We start from the raw sequence: 19324 nt of genomic DNA, 5'->3' as shown, positions 1-19324 counted from the left end.
TTCTTTGCAACTTTTATGTGAGTCTGAAATTATTTCAAAATAAAAAGTCTTAAAAAAAAAAAGGAAAGTATGGCAGTTCCTCAAAAAATTAAATAGAATTACCATATGATCCAGCATTTCCACCCGGGGTATACATCCAAGAGAATTAAAAGCAGCGACTCAGCAGGTGCTTAGACACGCATATTTACAGCAGCATTATTCACAGTCACCGAAAGATTGAGGCAACCCAAATGGCCATCAACGATGAAAGGACAAACAAAATGTGACATATACACACAGCAGAATACTACTCAGTCTTAAAAAAAGAGGAAATTCTGACACACACTATACCATGGATGGACCGTAAGGACATTTTGCTAAGTGAAATAAGCCACTTACAAAAGCACAAGTACTGTATGATTCCAGTAATAAGAGGTCCCTGGAGGAATCACTTTCATAGAGACAGAAAGTAGCTGGTGGGTGCTGGGGCAAGAGGGGAGGGATGGGGGAAGTTACCTAACAGATCTGGGCTTCCTTCTGGGGAGATGACAGTGTGGTTTGGTCATTTTGTGACCAGAGCCGATGACACGAATCATTGTGAAAGCAATAAATGCATGTGAACCGCTCGCTCCGGGATGATCAGCTGCGTCTCTCTCTGTGGGCCCTGCATCTGTCTCCTGCATCTACTCAACCCTGAGGGTGTCCTGGGCAAGCAGCCGCAGACAATGCCCACCAAATGGGCGTTGCCGTGTGCCAATAACGCTTTATTTACACAAACAAGCAGAGGGTGATAGCATGCCAACCCCTGGTTTAGGCTTAAAAACGTGGTGGGGAAAAGTTAATAATGCATTTGGTTTGTTTGTCTTATGACGGGGGTAATTAGGTTTATTTATTTGTATGTGGAGGAGGTACTGGGCATCGCACCCAGGACCTCGTTCATACTAAGCATGCGCTCTACCACTTGAGCTATACCCTCCCCCTGATAACGCAGCCTGCCCTTCAAAACGTGTGGTGCCTGCCATCGTTAGGCTGTGAGCAGCACACGCGCACAAAACGGGAAGTAATGTTTCCAGCGTTCACAGACTGCTGTCTGGTTCACCAAAGAAGACGCTCACATTATCCGTGAACAAGTGAAATCCCAACGAAGGTCTTCACTTTCGCGTTGCTTATTAACATAAACGAAAATATTGCCAACGTGCACGTCAGAACTACACCTGCTCCGCTGTTTGCTACCAGGGGTTGGCTATGAATACGAGTCTGGCAAAAATCGACACAGACCTATTTTGAGATTCGAGTGGCTATAGAGAATTCGTAACACGGTATTGTACGCCTGATCATCTGTAAACCGTGCTCTATGCATCCTTTATGTCCGTGACATTTATAATAAACACATGTTCTACAATGCAAGTGTATCGTGTGTGCGTCATATATGCCGGATTGCAGACGCGTATAAAGTCCCTGCGCAGAGAGCAGGCTGCTAAACGCTGACCAGCGCACAGTGACGTTTGCACATCGGCCAGTTGAAATATTCCCCCGCCAGCTTGGCGGGCGTTCATTCAGCTAACATTTATTGAGCGTCTACTTCCTGCCAGGCAGAAAGACCGAACCCAGGGGATATGGAAATTCACTGATTATTTCACTTGACAGAAGTGTCTTGGGGGAAGGGTACAGCTCAGTGGTGGAGTTCTTGCCTAGCATGCATGCGCTCCTGGGTTCAATCCCCAGCACCTCCAGCAACAAATACATAAATAAGCCTGATTACCTCCCTCTTACAGACAAACAAACAGTCCTGTGATCCTTCCCGGCATCAACATCGGTCCAGATGCTCAGCTGGTCAGAGAGAGGAAGGGGGAGGGGGTGGGAGAGCGCAGGAAGGAGCAAATAAACGTGCCAAGGCACGGAGGCTCATCTCTGCGGTGCCATTCCTAGGGTTTCTTTCTTTTTTTTTAACCTCTTTTTATTTTTTTATTGAGATATAATCGACCTATAACATTATATTAGCTTCAGGTGTACAACATAATGATTTCATAATGGTTCAGTTTATGTATATATTGAGAAACGATCACAATAAGACTCAGTAACAACTGGCACCACATACAGTTAACAAACATCTTATTTTTTCCCTGTGATAAAGGAAAAAAATTTTTGTACAGTACAGTATTATTACCTATAGTTACCGTGCTGTACATTCTGTCCTCAGGACTTACTTATTTTATAACTGGAATTTTATACCTTCTGATCCCCTTCACCCATTTCTCCCACCTGCTGCCCCTACAGGTTTTGTGTGTGTGTGTGTGTGATTTTGTACCATGTCTTGACCAGTGGATGGTCAAGATGATATCTACTTACAGCTGTGCAAAAAGGATTCATGCAGGGGGAGGACACAGCTCTGTGGTAGAGTGTGCCTAGCATCGTGAGGTCCTGGGTTCAACCCCCAGCACCGCCATTATAAATAAATAAATAAACCTAATTACCTCCCCCTTAACAACATTAAAAAAAAATAAAAGATAAACTTAAAAAAAATTTTTTTTGTAGGAAGTTAAAGAAAAAGAAAAAACAAAAAGGAATCCATGCAGATGAACAAGAACCAGGAGGGAATGTGGAAAAAATGAACGGAGTTTGACTTGGGCTGGGGTGGGGTGGGGGGCGTGGTTAATAGATGAGATTTATTTTTTGCCTTCCTGTTATTTGCTTATTTCATAGCACTATTATCCAGTAATAAACAGATGGTCATTATGTTTTAAATTTTATTTATTTTTACATTTAAATTTTCATTGTTTTTTCTTATTTTAAGGGAGGAGGTAAATTGGGTTTTTATTTATTTATTTTAATGGAGGTAGTGGGGGCTGAAACCAGGACCTTGTGCATGCTAAGCACAAGCTCTACCACTGAACTCTACCCTCCCCCTTAAATGTTTCTTTTTTTAATCAAGGTATAGTGTATATAATGCAAAATCCACCTTTTCAAAGTTTACAGATCTGTGATTTTTAGTATATTCACTGTGTTGTGTAACCCTCACCACTGTCTAATTCCAGAACATTCCAGAATATTCCATCACCCCCAAAAGAAAGCCCATCCCCATTAGCAATGACTCCCCATCCCTTGCCCAGCCCCTGGAACCCTGTTTCTGTCTCCACGGGTGAACTCTGGTCTTTGCCACCAGCTTCTGACTGTGCCAGTATATGCCTGTAGGAGGGATGAAGTCAAAATGGGGTTTCCATGCAATGTCATAATTGCTCAGATCAAAGTCCCGAACTAAAGGTTTCCAGAAAGAGCTATGACTTTTTTTTTTTTTTTAAACAGGGCCAATTAAAATCTCCTGGGCTTGGCAAGATCATTTGTCTGGGTGCAGATTTCTCTCTCAAGGTTCGTAACTCAGGTTACCTTCAGAATGTGAAGGTGTTTCTTCATCAGAAGATTTCTTTGTTTCCTATAAAGCATCAGAGACATTGTTTGGATAATTTGGCAAATGAAGAGTCCCTCAGAAACATGGGGCCTTGGAAAACTCATTTCAACCCCCGGGCCTTAGTTTTCCCTTTGGCAATTCAATTTCCTCCTTGACACAGGAGCAAGGCTCTGCAAACTCTTTCTGTAAAGGACTAGATAGTAAGTATTTTCTGCTTGGAGGGCCAGACAGTTTCTGCTGCAATAATATATGGATGGATGGGTGTGGCCATGTGAAACTGACATTGGCATTTTAAATCATTTTCAACATCAGAAAATAATCTTAAATTTTTTTCAACTCATTGAAAAATGTAAAATTCATTCAAGGCCGCACAACAGGTGGTGAGCTGGCTTTGGCCCATGGGCTGTGGTTTGCCAATCCCTGATCAAGGGCACTGGGACATCTGTTACACTGGGAGGCATTTGGGGTCTAAGAAATGGCCCACGTGGGGAAAAGAGAAACGGAGGCCCAGGGGCTTGAAATGAGTTTTCCAAGGCCCTGTGGTTTGAAGGACTCCTCATGGCCCAGTGTTTCCTGCATTGGTAAGTGCTGTGGAGGAACATAATGCATGTACAGAAGGTGAGAATAGGACACGTGTTGCAGTTTTAAATAGAATGTCAGGGAAGTTCTCACTGAGGAACTGACATTTGGGCAAAAGCACAGAAAATTGGGAGTGTGCCCCATGGTGATCTGTAGGAGGAGTTTTGAGGTGGAGGAAATAGCCTGTGCAAAGGCCCTGGGGTAGGACCTTGCCTAGTGTATTGGGAAGTCTGGGTGGCTGGAATAGAGTGAGTGAGGCAGAGTGGAAAGTACTGCTGATGGATTGATGTGGGGCTGTGAGGGAAAAAGTTTCCCAATGGCTTCCTATAGTGGAAGGAATAAAATGGAATATAATTTTTTTTAAAGTGGTGTAGATTCACACTAAGGGCCTTTGGAAAGTAACAATGATGTTCAAATTTTGACACTAGCTGAGTGGGACTTAATTCACTGAGAGCCCTTCAAGGGTGTAAAGCACGGAGGGAGGGACAGTGGGAGCATGGCCCCTCAAGGGCAGTCCAATGTTTCAACCTTGAGCACCTGGAAAGATGGAGGTTCTGTCTAGTGAGACAGGAATGGCAGCAGGAGGAGCAGGTTTGGGGGAAGAGCAGGTGCTCAGTCAGCCGTTTTGAGCGTGAGATGTCTGTCAAAAGGCAGTTGAATATACAAGCTGTTCTCCATCCTTCAGCAGTTAACCCCACAGACAAGATCAGGCTTCTAGAAAGGATAGATTTAGCAGGAGAACTTGCTGCATTTGTGGTGGGGATGGAGAGAGTTCATTCTGAATCTAATAGCTCACATTTGATATTTGGAGAGGTGGCCCTGGACTTTATAATCACTGCTTTTTTTTTCCCCAAGGAGAAAGGTCGAAACATTATTCTAATGTTTGAGAAGGAATAGGTAAAGTCTTATTATGTTCAGTGTTTGATAAATATTTGATGGGGGAAATGAATGAATGAATGAATGAATGAATGAATCATGAAGGAAGGAAGGAAGGAGGGCTCTGAAGAAGAGTGATTTATCTTCCAAAAAGTCCCTGGCACAGCTGGACTGGATGCCCTCTCCCAGAAGAACCAGCCTCCTTTCTGGCTGCCGCACTGGTGATGCTCTGCTCACATCCCCAGATGTAATAGCCACACTTTCCCTCACGTGATCCACCCAGGAAATCCCTAATTTGTAGCATTTGCCAATTTCCATGGTGTAAATACTCAACCCTGGACAATTTCAAGCTACCCACATGATATCATTGAATCTCACCAGCCAGAGCAAGCCAGCTGCAGCTCCCCACTGTACCTGAGTTCTTTCTGGCTTTGACCCCAGCATCCCACGGTAGCCTGAGCGGATACATGTCTTACTTCCTTTGTCTTTCTATTTCTTCACTGAGAAATACCAGCCAATCCCTGCAGATGTCAGATGAAATGATGCAGGTCAAAATACAAGGCATACACACAGTTAGGAAACACAAATTAAGAAGTGATGTATTCTGCTATATAGCACAGGGAACTAGGTTCAGTATCCTGTAATAAACTTTAATGAAAAAGAATACAAAAACAAATATATGTATGTATATGTATAACTGAGACATTGTGCTGTACACATGAAATTGACACATTGTAACCGACCATATTTCAATTAAAAAATAAAATAAAGAACTTATGACAAGTCTGAAGAAAAAGAAGTGGTATAGCTGTAACCTATAATGAAAAAGAATATGAAAAGGAATATATGTATGTGTATGCATGACTGAAACATTATGATGTACACCAGAAATTGACACAACACTGTAAACTGACTATACTTCAATAAAAAAAGAAAGAAAAAGAAAGTGGAAATCAAATCCTGTAGCTGTTCTGTTTAAAACCCTCCAATGGCTTCCTATAGTGGAAGGAATAAAATGGAATATAATTTTAAAAAAAGTGGTGTAGATTCACACGAAGGGCCTTTGGAAAGTAACAATGCTGTTCAAATTTGTCAACATCTTTGACACTAGCTGAGTGGGACTGAATTCACTGAGAGCCCTTCAAGCGTGTGAAGCACGGTGGGACAGTGGGAGCATGGCCCCGGGAAGGGGCAGCCCTGGAGACCTTGGCAGGGAGCAGGGAACAGAATCAGAGCAAGAAGGCGACGCAGAGACAGCATCCCACTTCCCAGGAGAGCCGACGAGAGCGGCGGCGGGGCCGCCAGGGAAGGAGGCGGCTGAGGCAGTTGCTCGTGGAGTCCACTAGAGGGCGCCAGGGACTGAGACGCCGACCCGTCTCCGCAGCCTCAGGCCTGGCCCTGGTGGTGGGACGGGCAGCGGTCCACTGGGTGACTGCGCAGCTACAAGAGGAGATGGGGGTCTTAGGTGTGGACCTGGATGGCCCTATCTATGCTTCCAGAGTTGGGGTCTGAGAGGGGTTGGAAAATTAGAGCAGGAGTCTGCAAACTTTCTTAAAGGGCCATGTAGCGAGTAGTTTAAACATAGCCTGTCATAATTAGTCACCTCTGCCCTTCTAGTTCCAAAACAGCGTAGACCACACAGTGGGCGCGGCTGCGCGCCAATCAAATTTTATTTTTGGAGGCTGAAATGAGAATTTTATTTTTGGAGGCTGAACTTTGAATTTCATGTAATTTCCCTGCATCATGGAATCATTTTTTCCCTATGTTTTCAACTGAAATAATCATCCTATATTTTTTAATTATTTGAAAATGCAAAACTGCTCTTTGCTCAGGCCTTGCAAAGACAGACTGTGGGGGCCTAGTTTGTCAGTGGAATATGGATGATAATAAACATTGTCTGATGCCAGGAACCGGGTGACAAATGCGGGGGTTTACATATGACGTTTAAAAGCCGGAGGAGATCTTGTTTTAACACCCACTCCTCTATGAGACGAAAAGTTTTAGTAATAATTATGAAAAGCAATCGATCATCGTCATAGCCAGAAAACAATTATAGAGTGAAATTTTTTCTTTTATTGAACGCCACATATGTGATCACACCAGTAACATACATAAAACAGAGATCCCAGCACAATAAAGGGGGCAATGAATGGACACCTTTTAATTCCAGTAATGAATTTTTTTGAAGAAAAATGTACCTTCACATGTGTTTACATGTATGTGCATGTCTTTACTGATCTATCACAGTAATGAATAACAGCGTTACAGTTTAAAAACAAGTAAATCGTCAAGTAAGAATAAATATTTAAAGGAAGAAGTTATTTCCATTTTAAAGATATGGCTCAAATCCAGTAAAAATGACCCGTGTTTGAATTTAAAAAAAGTTTTGTAAATTGAAATATAGTCAGTTTACAATGTGTCAATTTCTGGTGTACAGCATAATGTTTCAGTCATACATATTCATACATATGTTCCTTTTCATATTCTTTTCCATTATAGATTACTACAAGATACTGAGTGCAGTTTACAGAAGAAGTTTACAGAAGAAACTTGTTCATCTATTTTGAATTAAAATATGAGCTTACCAAAATATAATTTGCAATTGGTACACTGTTTAAACTTTTAAACAGAAATAGAACATCCAAGTGGTCAGATGTGGTCAGATAGAAGAAAATAAGGGGGAGAAGTGAATTAACTCAAATTCCGTTGCTCCGCTTTTGAAATCACTGGCCGGCCTATCATTGTTTATTTCGAACCTACTGTTTAAACTCAAGATCATGTAACATCACAAGGGTTGGAAATGGGAAATGTGTCCAAAGAGAACTCAGAAGGTTTAGAATCGTTAAGAACTAACTGTCAAAATGAATGTGTATATCTGAGTCTGTGTGTGTCGGGGCCAAACACATCGTTGACGGAATTCTCCAGGTCCACTTCCATGTACGATACAATGTTTATTAAAGGGTAAATAATAAAAACGTGCTAATTCAAAACTTCCAGTGGTTAAATGTCAACAGTAACCATGGCAATTGTTCAGACCAAGAGTGGACAGACCATGGCTTGCCAGCCGAATCCATCCCCGTGTCTATTTTTGTAGGCGCTAAGGAGGTTGGTTTGTTTGTTTTTTAAACTGGGGGAAAAATCCAAAGGAGAATAATATTTCACATGTGCAAAGGATAGAGGATTCACATTTCAGTGTCCGTAAACAGAGCTTTCCTGGCTCTGGGCCACATTCATTGACAAATTTTCTGTGGCAGCTTTCTTGCTGGGATCACAGCTGAGTAGTTACCATCTGGCCCACAGAGCTGAATATATTCACTACCTGGCCCTTTATGGAAAAACTCTACTGACCAATAACAGATTAGGCCAATAAAATATTTCTTAGGGGGAGATTATTTTGACACTGACATTGTTCAGAATTTGTCTTGACACAGTGATAATAAAAAAGCAAATAATACAATTAGATTTATCATTTTTTGAATTCTCTACAGACAGTGGGCCCCTTTTTCACAGCGCCTGGGGTGGACTGCTCCGCTCGCCCCCGCTGTGGTATGCCACTGCCTACATATTAGAGCTCACTGGACCTTTACTATTATCTGCATTTTGGAGAGGAAGAAGTAGAGGCACAGAAAGGCCAAGTAACTTGTCCGAAGTCACACAGCTTGTGAGAGGAAGGGCTGGAATTGAATCTACAGAGCCATAAGCATGATATCCCCGCTGTCCTGGGTAACATGGCAAGGCCCCGCTGATAGCCATGAGCACTGCCGCCTGGGGTCCGCTCTGACTCACCTAGTGGCGGGGGGGGGGGGGAGCGGGGGAGGTGGGGCGGCTCTAACTTGGTATCTGCCTGGAATTTCAACAACATTGCTTATGTGCTGCACAACCTTGGGCGAGAGCATCCCCTTCCCAAGCCTCAGTTTACTCATCTGCAAAATAGATATAACAAGGCTCTCACCTCACTGGATGTTTTGGAGGATAGAATTTATTTCTGCACTTACTGCAGTGCCTGGCATGGGGAGTGATCAGTAAATTTTAGCTGTGATTTTGATTGGATTGGGTGCTTAGACCCGGAAGCTGGGCTTAGGAGGAGTGGCCCTGTTTTTCTTGGAGAAGGGAAGTCCAAGAGAGTGGGGAGTTGAGCAGATTCAATGCACAAAGTGAGTTCTCCGTGCAGGTTTGCATGCAAATTGCATGCACAAAATAAACTTAATGAAAAGTAAGAAATGATTTCCTTTTCAATCCTCTTTTAAACCGTCTGATTATGTCAAGAAGCACTCAAATTGGATGCTGCTGTGCTTTTAACACCTATTTGCTGATTTCTTCTTCACAGTCACCTAATCAGGACCCTCCACCAGCAGCAGTAGCTACTTAGAATTTAATGACATTGTTTATTTTCTTTCACATCTGTTTTAGGCACCTGATACTTTTTTTACATTTACCCTGGCGTTACAGTGTTTCCTTTTAAGATACATTTGTTGAAGAAAGTAAGTTCTGTATGATCTTCAGCATTAATAGGTATGTCACTTATTTTTCTTCAACAAATTTATTTTAGAAAGACACCTGGTCGGGGAGGGTAGCTCAGTGGTAGAGCACGTGCTTAGCATCCACGAGGTCCTGGGCTGAATCCCCAGGACCTCCATTAAAAAAAAATTAAAAGAGTAAACCTAATCACCTCTCCCCCACCAAACAAAAAGGGACACTTAGTAACACGATAGTAAATTAGACCAGTATCAGATGCCCAGATTAGAAGGTAATTATAAAAACAAATGTAACATAAAAATAACTTATTAAATTCTGTTGAAGGTTGTTGTTGATCTTTTAAGGATTGTCTAACCTGGAGATTCCACTGGTGATCCAAGAGTTCTGCGGTGTTCTGCCTGCACCAAGAAGGAAATTCTGGGCTTAAACACATTCCTAGTGAGAAGAATCAGGGTGTGGGGCTTCGCTCACTCTTTCTCAGCGCGGCCAGTGTCACTCATGTGGGGATGGAGTTGCTCCCCACCTGGTGGGCTTTTCCATTATGTACGTAGACAACGTGGTCCACAACTCCAACCAGACTCTGCTCCTGGTCAGAGTTTCCCTGGGATTAAACATTAACCCCAGTGTTTGACCTGGTAGGGGCTTCATCTTATGTAACCGTTAGATGAATCGTCACACTTTACAGATGGAGAAACAGAGTCTCAGAAGGGAGAAGTGACTTTGTGATGTCACAGTCAGGCTGACTGTAAGACTTTGGTCTCTTGGCACCCAGTCCAGACAGCAGCTGTGCGCAAAATGGGGAAGTTATGACTTGACTGGAGATGAGGCTGACATCCCAATTTGTCTGCTAGCAGGTGTATTAATCTTGAGATCTGAGGTGCACACTGAGTTGTAAGGTTCACTCCACAAACATATTTGGAGCCACTTCAGTGGTGGGTGGAGCATTCCTGGGGCCGGGGTATATCAGTGACCAGAATACACAGGTCCCCGCTCCCTGGTGTAAACAGACATCATAGATAAATAGGTTCCCCCAAAGGTGTTACATTGGGTGTGACTAGGGCGGGGGTGACTCTGGCTGGGTGGTCAGGGCGGCTTCTTGGGAGGCATCTGTTGGGCTGAGACTGCCAAGCTTGGGTTTCATCACAGCTCTGAGAGGCATTAGGGGATGAGTTGTGTCCCCAGCCCCAAGTTCATGCTGGAGCCATAACTCCTGGAGCTTCAGAATGTGATTGGATTGGGAAATGGGGTCTTCATTAAGGTGACCAATTAGGGTAGCCCTAGTCCATCAGACTGGTGTCCCTATAAAAACTCGGACACAGAGATACAGGAAGAAGATGGTATTAAAAGGCAAAGATAGCAAGCTGAATGTCCATTGACAGATGACTGGATAAAGAAGATGTGGGGTGTGTGTGTATGTGTGTGTGCACGTGCACGCAGTGGAATACTACTCAGCCATAAAAAAGAATGAAATAATGCCATTTACAGCAACATGGGTGGACCTGGAGATTGTCATTCTAAGTGAAGTAACCCAGAAAGAGAAAGAAAAATATCGTATGATATCACTTATATGTGAAATCTAAAAAGAGAGAGAGAGAAATGAACTTATTTATAAAACAGAAACAGACTGAGACATAGAAAATAAACATAGTTACCAGGAGGGAAGGAGAGGGATGGAGAGATAAATTGGGAGTTCCAGATTTGCAGATACACACTACCGCATATAAAATAAACAAGGCCCTCCTGTAGAGCACAGGGAACCATATTCAATATCTTGTAATGGCCTATAATGGAAAAGACTGAAAAGGAATATATGTCTGTATAACTGAATCACCATGCTGTACACCAGAAATTGATGCAACATTGTAAACCAACTATAGTTCAATTTTTTTTTTTAAAGGGGGAAAAAGCAAGGAGAGAGGCCTCAGAAGGAACCGCCCTGCTGACCCCTGATCTCAGGTTTCCAGCCTCCTGCACTGGGAGGGAATCCATTTCTGGTGTTTCAGGCCCCCAGGCTGTGGGACTTTGTTTCAGCAGCCACGGCAAACAAATTCAGAAGGTGAGGGACAGAGGGTCAGGACAATTCAGGATCTGGAGACCTGGACACACCTCCCGCACCTCTACCCTTGGGGCTCCTTCCCAGAATCCCCCCGGGTGGGGCCTGCAGAGGCACCCCTCCCCCGAACAGCCTCCTCCCCACCAGGGCAAGGAAGCTGGGGTGACCCCATCTGCAGTCAGGGAGGCCTCCTCCTCCTGGGGAGAGGGTCAGCCGTGACCCTTGGATCCACCAGCCATAAAACAATCACTGGGATGAGGTGAGGTGGTGGCTGGACATGGAGGGGGGATGGGCCAGAGGGGTGTGGGTCCTGAGATCAGTGAGGGGGGCTGGCAAGGTTTGTTGGCCTTGGCTCAGGGCCCTCAGGGGGCACTGCCCCAGAGGCCACCTGTTCTCCTGAAGCCGGGGGACCACCTTCCTTGGGTCGGCTGGCTAAGGGCAAGCCCCAGACACCAACTTGGAGAACCCAATCTCCAGTACTTCCATTAAAAATAAAGAAAGAAATAAACCTAATTACCTCCCCTGCCCGGTCAAAAAAGAAACTGAAGGAATGACTTCTCAGACATAAGGTCCTTCGTGCTTTCGGAAGGGCAGAAGGTGCCCACCCCGGCCAAAGTCTCCTGCTGCGTGGTACTCAGACCTCCAGCCTTCACAGCCCACCCCGCCCCACCCTCCCCCCACCCCAGGGCCCAGAGTCCCCAGGACTGCAGCCGGGAGGATTAGGTGCTAATCACCTGGCGTTGCCCAAGAGGCGGATCAGAGTCCCCCTGTCCCCAGCCCCTGGCCTGCCCCTTCCACACCCATGTCACAAGGGTTTTACTCACTGCCTGGCCTGGCTGTACCCGAGGGAGGGTCCCGGGGAAGGAGGAGGAGGAGGGGGTGGAAGGAGAAGAGGGGGAGAAGGAGGAGGGGGACGAGGGAGAGGAGCGGGCAGAACTGCTTCTCCCCCACCCCCTCCCCCTTCCCCCTGAAACCGACCTAAAGGGAAGTGTAGAGCCGCCCCTCTGGTAAGCAGTCAAGGCAGAGGAGCAGTGACGTGGGGATCAGAGGCAAGTCCCCATCTGGAGCAGGGGACATGGGCGTTGTCTTGACGGTGGCAACTCATGGAATGGCCTGGTGAGTCATAAACACTTATTGGTCCCTCTGTCCTCCTGTGCAGAACGGGGACTGTCGTTATGACCAGACTTGTGCTGAGGCCAAAGGGCTGAGGTAGCCGGAAAGTGACAGCAGACGTCTGGCCTCCCGGATCCTGGGGACTGGAGCCTGACGCGTTTCTTACAGACACATACACTGGTAATAATAGTAACACGCATAAAGGCAACCAGACTGGGGACCTGATGTGTGACTGTCCCTTCTGAGCACTCCACATGTTTTAATGGATCGAACCCCCCCCCAACGACTCAGTGAAGCAGGCTCTTTATCCCCTATTTTTCAGATAAAGAAACTGAGGCAGGAGGAGCAAAGTTATTTGCCCACAGTCACGCAGCCACAAGGGGCAGAGGCAGGATTTGAACCCAGATGCTGGTCTGCACCAGCTCCATTCCATAGAAATATCGTGTCTCACTTTAAAGTTTCTAGTAGCTACACTGAAAAAGTACAAAGTAAAATGAAGTTTCCTCTTCATAATACATTTTTGTTAACCTCCATGATTGCATTAGTGAATCCAAGCTGTTACCATTTCAGCAAGCAATCAGGACCGCAGTTTGAATGTGCTGTTTCACGTTTTCCACGCTAAGTCCTGGGTTGGGTGTCCATTGTGTACTCCACATGCACAGCACATCTCAACGTGGACACTCACTTTTCATCAGAGATCCTCCATCTGTATTTGCAGAGCTCAGAAAATTTACAGCAAAAATGTAGATTCACATACCCGACTTGTTCCATACATACTCAAAAGTTGTCCGTTAACTGACCTGAGTATCAATTTTCATTTTTATTTATTAAAAAATGTATTGAAATATAGGTGATTTACAATATTGTGTTAGTTTCCAGTGTCCGACAAAATGTGTCCGATTCAGTTATACACACATGTATCTATTCTTTTTCAGACTATTTTCGATTATGGGCTATTACAAGACAGTGAAGAGTACCAATTTAAAAAATTTAAATTAATAAAAGTGAAGGACCTGCTGTAGAGCACAGGGAACTATGTTCAATTTCTCATAATAACATATAATGGAAAATAATCAGAAAAGAAAAAATATATTTGTATGTATATGTGTAACTAAATCAGTTTGCTGTACGCCTGAAACTAACATTGTAAATCAACCACACTGCAATAAAAGTGTTTTAAAAAATTAACAGAAGTGAAATAAAAGTTAAAATGCAGTTCCTCTGTCACAGAACCTGTGGGTTACAGGGAATGTTCTCTGAAAACGGCCAGGTGGTAAATATTTTCAGCTCTGTGGGCCTTGGGTCTCTACCACGTCTACTCACCTCCACCGCCATTGTGGCCTGAAAGCAGCTGTAAACAATACACAAATGTGTTGATGGCTGTGTGCCAATAAAGCTTTATTTATACAAGCAAGCAGGGGGCTGGCATTTGCCCATGGGCTATAGTTTGTCAAGAGTGCACTAAACTCCATGTTCTGTTCCTTCTGCAAGTATCGACTGGGCAGCTGCTGTGTTCCAAGCACAGTTCCAGGCACTGAGGTCACTGCACTCGGTAGGTCTTGTCCTGATGGTCTTCCCTGTTTTGCAGATGAATCCTACCTGCAGACTGTCTAGCTCCCCATGCCACACCCCTTCCTCTCCCTGACTAGTTATGCCCCTGGACCAATGTTGATGTAGAAAAGTAGCAAAAGACATCTTGGTTGAGTGAAATAAGTAATGAATATTGCTATCCCCCAGCATGTGTCCCTCTGCCTGAGCTAAAATCTGGTACAGTATGCAATCTCCAGTCACTAAAGATTCGGGAAGCAGTTCTTATGTGCCCTTAACTAAATGCTGGGATTTTATGGATGGGAAACTTGTATGTTTAAGCATATGAGACTGAAAATCATAATTTCAAGGTGTTTTACATAGAACCCAGTGGCTTTTGGACAGCTTACCACTCAGTACACCTGGAACCCACAGAGGGAAGAATTTTCCCTGGGCAAGACGTTAAGAGTTGATATGTATCTGGGCTGCAGTTCCTTCAGGTTCCACAGGAAAATGTAAATAGTCCCAAGAAAAGTGAGATACTCACCCATGTCAGTCATTCACATTTTAGCTAGATCTAGTTATATCTAAGTGTCATCCGAGAAGGGAGATTTTTGCCCTGGGAGAAAAGCTAAAAACTAATCTTTGAGTTACAGTGTCACAAGGAAATGTAAATGCTCTCCAGGAAAGGACTATATGTGCCTGCTATCAGTCATTCACACTTTAGTTGGAATTAGCTCAAAGTGCTTTGAGCACATTTTCCCTTTGTCCTGTCAGAAACCACCTGAGGTAACTTTAGAGATGGAAAAGAAGAGGGATCAGTGAGAAAAGCAGGGATACAGTGAACTGCCTCCTGGCAGGACTTGGCTAGCAATTATGGAAATGGTAGCGTTCACATTAGAACAAAGCAAAATAATGGAAGGGACGCATCACCTTATTTAGGGAGTGTTACAGGGGAGGCATCTAGTCTCAGTGGGAATGCTGGAATGTGAGGACCCAGGTGGATCCATTTACTTTTGTAGGAGAGGGAACTCCTAAACACTAACTTTAATACAAGGTGAGCTTGTATTAGAAAACTTGGGAACCTATAAAGAAGGTATGCTTTGCATTTTATGTGTATTGTTTTATTCTTTTTTTTTAAGTTAAATTTCTTTGTTTGGAATGTGTGCAACAGGCACATGGCTCAAAATTCCAAAAGTGTAAATAACTGTGCAGGAAAAAGCCTTCGTCCTCCTCAAGGCCAGCTCCCGGCTCCCCAACCCCAAAATATTCTAGGAATACACAAGAAATGAATACATACATTCATTTTTCCTTTTGTCACACACAGACAGTATCCTGTGTTTTGCACCTTCAGTTTTTTACTTAAATGGTGCACTTTCAACGTAGAAGTTATTGTCTTCAAGGGGAGTGAACACTAATTCTTAGGAGGTGAACAGATCTAACCCTTTTAATGTATAAAGCACAGATATACATACAGTACGCAAGCATATATGTAGTATATACTTGATATTGCAATTCTCCGGGAGAGCAGTTAGAAAAAATGTCTTCAAAGGCTCCTTGTGGGAGGTAAGCATTAACAAAAGTTGAGGGGGAGGGTACAGCTCAGTGGTAGAGCGCTTGCTAGCATGCACAAGGTCCTGGGTTCAATCCCCAGTACCGCCATTAAAACAAACAAACACACAAACAAACAAACAAACAAATCTAATTACCCCTCCCGAAAATAAAAATAAATTTTAAAAAAATTTTAAGAAGTTGAGAAACACTGATATAACTATATATTTTCAATATTATCCCATTTCAGTACATAAAGAATAATCCTCATTCATTTCACAGCTACATAATATTCCATCGTGATAATGAATCAGACTTTATTAATCAGTCTCCTGTTGAGGGGTATTTTGGTTATTTCTAATGTTTTAGTAAATGTATTACATACTTGGTTGTTCATTATATATTTTGTGTGCTTTTTATTGAGGCAGAATTAATTTTTTACAATAGTGCACAGGTCCTAGGTATGTTCAATTTGATGAGTTTTGATGATTCTGTACAATCATGTAACCACGATTAAAAATAAGATATAGACTATTTTCACCACCCTAGAAACTTCCTTCATGTTCCTGTTCACTTAATTCCCCACTCTATTCCAGGCAACCACTTTCTATCACCAAGAATTACTTTCTGTATGACTGAAATATTATGCTGTACTCCAGAAACTGACACAACATTTTAAACTGATCATACGTCAATAAAAATTTTTTTAAAGAGTTACTTTCACTTCTTCCTTGGGTTTTATATAAATGGAATCATACACCATGTATTCTTTTATGTCAGAATTCTTTTGTCACAATGCGTTTGCGATTCATCCGCGTTGTGGTATGTATTAGCAGCTTGCTCCTTTTTATGGCTGTTGTTGAATATTGGAATTGTTTCCAGTTCTGGGCAATTATGAATAAGACTGCTATGAACATTTGTACAATTCTTTTTGTGAACATATGGTAAGTACATGTTTATAAGAGGTTGCCCAATTTTCCAAAGTTTCCCAAATTGTTTGGGTCATTTTGATTCCCACTAACAATGGGTGAGCCTTCCATTTGCTTTATATCTTCCACCAACATCTGATATTGTCTTTTTTATTGTAGTCATTCTAGTGAACATCTTTATAAGCGTTTTCATATGTCAGAAATGTTTCAGTATGAATTAAGCAAAAATTCAAAGCAAAACTCACTTACACAATTATGTTTGGGAAATGCTACAAACTCTGTCTCCTCCAAGAGTATTACAGAGAAGTGTACATAAAGGCTCTGACAAGTCCTGTAAAGCTGTTTATTAGCACAGTTGGTCCTCAATCTTGTTTGACCATGACATCCTCTCGTGTTGTGTCTCACACTTAAACACATTGGTGGCATCTATTGTGGGAATTTTACTTTAGATTCCAACTAAGCATTGCTTCGAGGCATGTGGTTGTGTCCAGGAAATTAGATCATATGACGTCAAGGGCATCAAAAAGTCCTCTTGTCCCTCAAATGCTTGTCCTTATCCTACCTTTTCTGATATCTCTTTACTGGGGGCATTTAAAAGCCTTCTAAAGTTCATAATTATAAAATTACAAAAAAACAAATATCCTGCAGGGGGAACTATGGGGTCTAAATCTACACGAAGGTGTAAATGAGCAATGCCAGGTCCTTTCCTCTGGCAGATTTTGGGAAGAGGAGGAAGAAGAGTGCTATGTCAAGGGCACTGGGGCTCTTGAGAGTCATTAATGGGGGTGAGAAAGAGGCAATGACAAGTCCAGATGTCAAACTTCACCTACTTTCTACACCAGGAGAGACTGTGCCCCCACAGCAAAGGCTGAATAAATATTGTGACAGGGCTTGCTAAAGCCAAACCAAACCTCACAAATCCCTTCGAAGTCCAGCACAGAGTTAAAAAGGACATAAGAGAGCTCCAAAGGCCGAGGGTGAGAATGGCACCAGCACCCAGAGGCGGGCAGGTACCGGAAGGCAGGGTCTCTCGTGCTAGGCACTGTGACACCAGGGCTAGGCATTCTCCTTGGGGGCCCATCCTGGGCCCTGTGGGATGTGGGGCAGCATCCCTGGCACCCACTCACTCTGTGCCAGGAGCACCCCCAGTTGCGATAATCACGGATGCCACTGTCAGATAAGAGAACCACATCAGGCATGGTACAGAGCAGGTCTTCATTAAATGTTGTTGTATGAATAAATAATTACTGGTCCATGGAGAAACATACACCAGGATGTGAATTTCTTTTTTTTTTTAATTGAAGTATAGTCAGTTACAATGTGACAGTTACAATGTGTCAATTTCTGGTGTACAGCATCATGTTTCAGTCATACATATGCATACATATCTTCATTTTCATATACTTCTTCATTATACGTTACTACAGGATATTGAATATAGTTCCCTGTGCTATGCAGAAGAAATATGGTTTTTATCTATTTCATATATCGTAGTTAATATTTAGAAATTTCGAACTCCCAATTTATCCCTTCCCACCCCTTCTCCCCACCAGGATGTGACTTTCTTGCGAGCAAGGAGCATGTCTGAGTTGCATGTAAACCTAGCACCTAGCATCATGCCTGGCACACAGAAGACTTGATTTAGTCATGCCTTCACTCAGCTCCCAACAGCTTCCTGTTGTATTGAGTATAAACCAAACTCCTTCCCACAGACTGCAAGGCCCTGCATGACCAGCCCTCGTCCCCTCCTTTCCTCACCTGCTCCCTCTCTCCCCCTCACTCAGTCTGTTCTAGGTGCACGGGCCCCCTCACTGTTCATCCAGCATGCCAGGTACTGCCTTGCCCCAGGGCCTTTGCACATGCAGTTTCCTTGACTTGAAACACCTTTCCCGGTGGCTGACTCCGTCTCATCATTCAGAACTGTACTTAAATGTCACCTTCTAGAAGAAGCCTTTGCCAGCCCTCTATTTGCCCTTTTCTGTGGCTACATTTAGTTTCTTGGTAGCATTTGCCCATTGACCAGTTTTCTGATGTGTTTATGCATTTATGGTCTAGCTCATCTGCTACCTTATCTGCAGTGCCTAAAATAGTGGTTGGCACACAAGAGGTGTTCATTGAGTAAGCACATATATATATGTCTGTATCTTACTTCCATTTGTGTGTGTGTGTGATGGGGGGGTATTGGGTTTATTTATTTACTTATTTATTCTGATGGGTCAAACCCAGGACCTTGCGCAGCTGGGCGTGTTCTCTGCCACTGAGTTGTTCCCCCTGTGTTGAGTAAGCATTGATTGAGCACCTCCTGTGTGCTGAGCATTTCCTAGACACTGGGCACCCAGCAGAGAATAAAAGAGACTCTCTTCTAGCCCCAAGGTGCTTACATGTAGGGGCAGGGGAGGAATGAGGGAGGAATATAGGCAAGTGAACAAATGAGAGAATTTCAAATAGTGAGGGGATCAGTGAAAACAGTGATGTGATAAAGAAGTACGGGATGGGGGCCCCTCTCTGTTGGGGGGTCAGAGACAGCCTCTCAGCCATCTGGGCTGGGATCCACAAATATCAAACATTCACAAATATGTGAACAGAGTGACCAGAGTTGGAGTGGAGGGGATAGGAGTTCCAGGCAGAGAGAACAGCTAGTGCAAAGGCCCTGAGGTGGGAATAAGTTTGGCTCAATAAATATTTATTGAAGGGAGGGTATAGCTCAGGGTTAGAGTGCATGCCTAGCATGCGCAAGGTCCTGGGTTCAATCCCCAGGGTTTCCATTAAAAATATATGGATTAAAAAAAAGCCAACTAATTACCTCCCCACACCAAAAGAACTAATAAATATTTG

This window comes from Vicugna pacos, chromosome 22, assembly GCF_048564905.1.
Source record: "Vicugna pacos chromosome 22, VicPac4, whole genome shotgun sequence".
In the NCBI taxonomy this organism is placed as follows: Eukaryota; Metazoa; Chordata; class Mammalia; order Artiodactyla; family Camelidae; genus Vicugna; species Vicugna pacos.
The sequence above is the reverse complement of the archived record's forward strand: the minus strand, read 5'-3'. Positions refer to the sequence as shown.